This window comes from Kogia breviceps, chromosome 13, assembly GCF_026419965.1.
Source record: "Kogia breviceps isolate mKogBre1 chromosome 13, mKogBre1 haplotype 1, whole genome shotgun sequence".
NCBI lineage: Eukaryota > Metazoa > Chordata > Mammalia > Artiodactyla > Physeteridae > Kogia > Kogia breviceps.
Window position 1 is genome coordinate 76,403,859 of NC_081322.1, and position 7,533 is coordinate 76,411,391.

A 7,533-nucleotide genomic window follows, 5' to 3' on the forward strand; every position below is an offset into this window, starting at 1 on the left:
GAAGGAAAAATGTGACACTCTTGGGGTTTGGGTGTGATAATCACCTCTCTCTGCTGCTTGGAGTTCAGAGATAGACTCGGGAGTTAGATAAATGGGAACAAAAGTATTAGTTTTATTATTGGTAAAATTCAATTGGAGAATGTGGCACCCATGTTTTGATGATCTAGAGAGTCTATTAACATGTTTCATTCTTAATATCTTGACCAGAGTTTCCAGAACAAGAATGCTCTAGAGTGAGCTCTCTTTTTCCTTCTTTTTTTAAAATGTTGATTTCTGATTTTAATGGTATTGCCTCTGGTGTTGATTATTAGGAATATTGTTGATTCAGTTTAAGGTGGATTTTTTAGACCATGTTAAACAAATATTTTAGGACTTCTAAAGAAGTTCCTAAAAATCAGGTTGGGTATTAAATAATATCAGATAGCTTTTGGAAATCTTTGAAGACTATTACATAATTTTGAAATTTGACCAATTTTTGTAATAGAATATATTTAGGCATCTTCATATTTAATTATTCGGCATCACTTGGATAAATCTTATTTGACTGTATTTAGTGAAGATATATTTAAAATATATTGATTAATTTAAATTGTTAATTCTTACTGTAAAATTTACTACAAGTGGGATAAGTGAGATTGATTTTTTTTTTTTTTTTTGGTCTGCTATCTTTGTTGAGTTTTGTTAGTACGATTATGACTACTTTTGCTCAATAAATTGAGCAGATTTTCATGCTTACATATACTCTGAGACTTTTTATTTAACCTGGGTAATATTGTTCTTTGAGTGTTTGAAAAGGTCACCATCTGAGGTAGGATACATCTTTTTTTAAACATAGCAGTCTTTGACAATGTTTTTAATTTTTTATCAGTCACTGATATTTTTAATCAGCTTTAGAATCTTGCTTGTTTTTCCCCCAGAAATTGACCATTTTTTCAAGTTTAAAACTGTATCCACACTGAATCATATAAAGCTTGAAGTGATTTTTTTTAACATCTTTATTGGAGTATAATTGCTTTACAATGTTGGGTTAGTTTCCACTGTATAACAAAGTGAATCAGCTATATGTATACATATATCCCCATATGCCCTCCCTCTTGCGTCTCCCTCCCACCCTCCCTATCCCACCCTTCTACATGGTCACAAAGCATAAAGCTTGAAGTAATTTAAAGTGTCCCTTTGTAATTGTTTTAGATATGAACTTAGTTCTTATTTTGTTAAATTGTTTTTCTTATCCACATTTGCTAGTGTACATTGTATTCTTTTTGCTCTAAAGAATCATTGCCACTATTTATTTAATAAATAAATTTAATTGTTTTTTAGAGAAACAAAATGAAAATACAAGAATTTAAGAGTAATTGTAATGCTAACTAGGGGGAAAAAAAACAAGTTTCAGAAAAATTAGCTACTTGTATTATACAATGTTTCATTAAAAATCAGCCCCATGGACTTCCCTGGTGGCACAGCAGTTAAGAATCTGCCTGTCAATGCAAGGAACATGGGTTCGAGCCCTGGTCCAGAAGATCCCACATGCTGCAGAGCAACTAAGCTTGGCGCCACAACTAATGAGCCTGCGCTCTAGAGCCCACGAGCCACAGCTACTGAGCCCACGTGCCACAACTACTGAAGCCCACACGCCAAGAGCCCATGCTCCGCAACAAGAGAAACCACCGCAATGAGAAGCCCGCGCACCGCAACGAAGAGTAGCCCCCACTCGCCGCAACTAGAGAAAGCCTGCATGCAGTAAAGAAGACCCCACACAGCCAAAAATAAATAAATGTATTTTTTTTAAAATGTGAATGTCCTTAATGCCACTGAACTGTATGCTTCAAAATGGTTAAAATGGTAAGTGTTATGTATATTTTACCACAGTTTTTAAAAAAGAATATTACGCAGTCGGCTTTAGGCTTAGTTTAGATTAATTATTCATAAAACAAGAGTACCATAACTCTCTTAATCTATTAATGAGTAGAGAAACAGCCCACACTGAGGCTTAGCATGCAGAATTAAAGAGATTTTAAATCATTATTTTGCAGAAAATCTTTGAATGCCTTTCTTTGCCTGCAGAAATATTCTTTTATGCTTGAAATATTAAAATAGGGTGATTATCCTGGATTATCGGGTGGGTCCAATGTAATCAGAAGGAGAGATCCTGTCCTCTCTCCCCGTGGTTCTCCCAGTGGAAAAAGGGGTAGAGGTGGAAGTCAGAGTAATGTGATGGGAGAAAGAGTTGACCAGCAGCTATTGATAGTTATAGTAATTAACATTACTATCTAATAAAAAAAAATAAACGTAAGGAAAATTAAAATACATAACCTTTGGACCTCTGGCCTTTCCAGAGTCCAAGGTGAGATCTAGACATTAAAAAAAAAAAAAAAAAAAGGTTCTTGTCTTCCAACGTTTGTATCGAGCAATCTCAGTGTCCCAGCTGGACAGGTGAGTCATAGACGAGCCTTCACGCCTAACAGGAAACTGATCACAGACGGAGTGGCTGAGGGAACACAGTCACCTTCAAGGAGAGAGAGAAATGGATGCAGTTTCTCCTGCTCTGCCCACTTTACAATCAGAAAGACTAAAAACCTGGAGACTCACTATGATTTGATTAATACTTCACAGTTAACTGGTGATACTCCCAGGGAACAGGAGAAAGTATCTTCACTTCCATTTTATCAGGTGTTATGGGTTGAAATGGGTCCCCAAAGAGATATGTTCACATCCACATGGAATGTGCAAATGTGACTTTATTTGGAAATAAATAAATTTCGAGCCATTAGGGTGGGCCCAAATCTAAAATGATTCGTGTCCTTGTAAGAAGAGGAGAAACAGACAGACAGACAGAGACCCTCGGGGGGAGAGGAGGTGAAGACACACAGAGAGAATGCCGTGTGACTCCAGAGGCAGGACTGGAGTGACGTTTCTACTGGCCAAGGAGCATCAGGGGTTGCTGGCCTCTACCAGGAGTGAAGAGAAAGGCCTGGAACAGATTCTTCCTTACAGCCTCAGTGGGAGCCCGGGCCTGCTGACACCTTGCTTTTAGACTTCTGGCATCCAGAACTGTGTGACAACACAGTTTTGTTGTTTTAAACCACCCAGTTTGTGGGACTTCATTACAGCAGACCTTGAAAATGAACACACCAGGCATCCCCTTAAATGCCTTTCTTAAGAGCCACCTTGTTTTGTCAAAATTCTGCCTTGTAATTTATTCTTAGAGGAGAAATAAGATTGAGAAACCACCCCTGGTTCAGATGATAATTTTTTTAAGGTGTGGAAAAGCAATAATGAACCTCTATAGGAAGCAAATACAATATTGATAAATGCTAAATAAAATGTTGCTCTGGAACATGGCATTTTTCTATTAAAAATATTTCTGACTAATATCACCACAGTGTTTATGTCTTCTTGTCTAGAATGGATGCCATTTTGTTTGTGGCTAAGCTCATTCGTAAAAAGGCATGGTTTTCCAAAGATAATATAATACAGTGGTTGGAGAATTCCTGTAATTTTTCTTCTGTGGGCCCCGACCCATGACTGAGCTGTGCTGTTTGGATATTGCTTGGGTGAGGAAAAGAAACACTCGGGAAATCCCCCAGTCTCAGAAGTCATGTTTTGATAGGGGCAGAGACAGTCTCGCTTGATGAATCATGTTCTGGAAAAATCCCCGCTTTGTGAGACCCGTATTTTCTTTTCAGCTTTTTTCCTGAGAGCTCTTTCTAGAAGAGTCTCTCCCTCCAGTCTCTCCACTTAGATGCTCATTGGGTTAAATAACACGAACCCCGTGAAATCCCAAACTCTTTTCCCCAGAGAAAGTAAAGAGTGAAACCAAATACCGACTGGAATATGCTTGGAGAAGGAGGGATGTAATTTTTGATTCCCGCTCTATAACCCCCCATGCCTGGACCTTGTCACTTCCACCACCTCCAACCTTTATGTCACCGTTTCCTCTTCCCAGTCCCACAGTTTTCTCCCCTGATGAGCCCTCAGTTAGCTCTCATCTGAACGGCTGCAATGGTTCTTCTTCTTCTTCTATTTTTAAAATTGACGTGTAGTTGAGTTACAATGTTGTATTAGTTTCAGTGTACAGCAAAATGATTCATATATATCACATATACACACATATATATATTTCTTTTTCAGATTCTTTATCCATGTAGGTTATTACAAAATATTGAGTACAGTTCCCTGTGCTATACAGTAGGTTATTGTTGCTTATCTATTTTATGTATAGTAGTGTGTGTATGTTACTCCCAAATTTCTAATTTATCCTGCACTATCTTTCCCCTTTGTTAACCATAATTTGGTTTTCTATGTCTGTGAGTCTGTTTTTGTTTTATAAATAAGTTCATTTGTATCCTTTTTCTAGATTCCACACTTAAGTGATATCATATGGTATTTGTCTTTTTCTGTCTGATTTATTTCACTTAGTATGATAATCTCCAGGTCCATCCATGTTGCTGCAAATGGCATTATTTCATTCTTTTCATGGCTGAGTAATATTCCATTCTCTCTCTATACCATATCTTCTTTGACTGGGCTTCCTGGTCACAGCCTTTATTGACACCTGAGTTTGTGACCAGATGAATCGTCCTTAATATAGTTTTTAAAACATCACTTCCATTCTTAAAACTTTGCATTTATATTTATTGGGAGTTTATTATGTGCAGCATTCTGTGCTGTATTGAGACACCACGTAGGAAAATGTTTCAATAAACATTTGATGTTTACAATACTTTGCTCTTTGGGATGGGGAGAGGACTTGAGCGTAGAGAATCTAAATTTGCGGTAAGGTAGGGAATGTGAAGAGAGAGCCTTTCTTGAGGCCAGTGGTTCTCAGACTTCGGCAAGCGTCAGAGTCGCCTGGAGGGTTTCTTGAAACACAGAGCGCTGGGCCAACCCCCAGAGTCTCTGATTCGGTGGGTCTGGGGTAGGGGCCGAGAATTAGTATTTCTAACAAATCACCCAGGGATGCTGATGGTGGACTTCCAGGACCACACTTCAAGGACCTTGTTCTAACTCATTCACCGTGCCTTAGCTATGGTGTATAAGCTGTTCATTTTCTTCAGGGCAGTGGAGTTTTTTTAACTTAAAACATTTTTTTTGGTAAAATATACGCAATATAAAATTTACCGTCTTTGCTATTTTTAAGTGGGTTCAATAGTACTAAGTACATTACCACTGTTGTGCCACCATCCCCACCATCCATCCCCACAATCCATCTCCAGAACTCTTTCATCTGCAAAACTTAAAGTCTGCACCCATTAGACAATAACTCTCCTTTTCCCCCTCACCCAGCCACAGTCAACGACCATTTTACTTTCTGTCTTTATGAATTTGACTACATGAGATACCTCATATATGTGGATTGTACAAATTTTATCTCTTTGTGACTGGCTTTTTTCACTTAGCAAATGTCTTCAAAATTCATCTATGCTGCATCATGTGTCGGAATTTCCCTCTTTTTTTAAGGCTGAATAATATTCCAGTGTCTCTATATACCATATTTTGTTTATTCATTCATCTGTCCACGGACACTTGGGTGGCTCCCATCTCTTGGCTATGGTGAAAAATGGTGCTATGAACATAAGTGTGCAAATATCTCTTTGAGACCCTGCTTTCAATTCTTTTGTGTGTATATCCAGTAGTGGAATTGCTGGAGCCGTGGAGTTTCTTTTAAAGTGCCTCGTCCTGTGGATTAAATGGGATAAAGTAGATAAGGAATCAACACAGTGCTTACACATAGTAACATAAACTTATGCATCACACAGCCCTCTGGGCATTAGATCTATATAAAATAAATACCCTTTGATGGTGTTGATGTTATTAGTGAGTATGGATTGTGTATAGGTGAGGCCGATTAGGTTTAAAAATATTTTGAAATTTTTTCCCCCAACTTCACACTTGAACTGAGAGAAGATTTTGCTGCAGACAGAGGCACATCCTATTTCGAGCCTTTAGCTTGAATCCTTGACATAACACTTGCTAAATGAGCACTTGAGAGAAATGCTTGATGAAGGTTGCTCGTGTGGATCATTAGAAGCCGTGTTCCCTCACTCAACACCGCAGGAAGTCTCGTCCCTGGAAAGTTCTCTTTCACCTCATTTGACTTCCCCTGCAAATACACTTGTGGGATGTTATGAAAGCAAGAAGGACACAGGGACAGGGATAGTCAGATTCACCATCAGCAATGGAAGTTAAAAGTCATATGTGTATCTTGGGAAAATGTGTTTTCTAGGCTCATGTTATTCACAACGTGGTCTGCGGACTGGCCAGTCCATCCACTCTTGTTAAGCAGTCACAAAATGAGGCGCGGAGCACACGCTGGGATGGAAGTTCAGGCAAAGCAGCCATGTCACTACACTACATACTGCCTAGGTCAGCTGACTTTTAAATTTGTATTTATTTATTTTTTTGCAAAGGGTTTGTCAGGGAAAGGAAGAATGCATTGATTAGATTTTGGCACAAGCTGCTTGAGTAGCGCCGTCCCAGGTCCCACTGGGTTGGCCGAGACAGTAAAAGCTTTATGTCCTCTGTGGGGTCTTGTCCTGTCTCAGACAGAATGAGGGACCCAGAGGGCTCATCTATCATGGCACTCACTGCAATGCATTGTAATGATCTTTTAAAAATATCACAAGGTATTTATTTAGTATCTACTTTTTCGTTATCAAAATAAATAGCCCCTGCTAAGCCATGAAAATGAAGTTCTGATACCTGTTAAAACATAGACGAACCTTGAAGACCTTCTGCTAAGCGAAACAAGCCACTCACGAAAAGACAAATACTCTATGATTGCACTGACGGGGGTGGGGGGTGGGGGTCCTAGAATAGTCAGAATCACAGCGACAGGAAGTGGGTTAGAGGTTACCAGGGCCTGTGGGAAGAGGAAGGGGGTAGTTATTGGGTAACGATTAGAGGGTTTCTGTTTGGGATGAGGAAGCAGTTTGGGAAAGAGTGGTGATGGGTGTAACACATTGTGAATGTACTTAATGCCCTTGTACTGGACCCTTAAAAAGGGCTAAGGTGGCAAATTTTATAGTGATATTATTATATTTTATCACAATAAAAAAGTAGAAAACAATAGTTCATGCTGGTTGAAAATAATTCAAATAATGTAGATACATATAAGGCAAAATGGGAGTGAGAGGCCTGAGATAGGCAATCCTTCCCCGTCTCCAAAACCTCAGGACAAGATCCCAGGAGATTTGGTAATAGCGCTCAAAAGGGGCCTGGAGATTGGTTGAGAAGGGGTCAACTCCAGGTGATTCCTAGCTTCGGGCCAGTTGAAGACACACTGCTCTCAGAGAAAATCTACAGGAGGAAGAGTAAACACTTTCCACCACTGCTGGGAAGATCTAGTGCATTAAAGCGTTTCCTCAAATCCTGGCAATTATTGTCTAAGAATATACTGATGGAGCACACAGTTTAAAATAAAGTTCACGCACAAGTGCATTCCCAGAGCCACAGCACACCTGAGACACACGGCTGTGATCTTTTCTCCTTTGCAAAGTCCTTGCAGAGTCAGGAGTTCACTCTGTTCCTTCC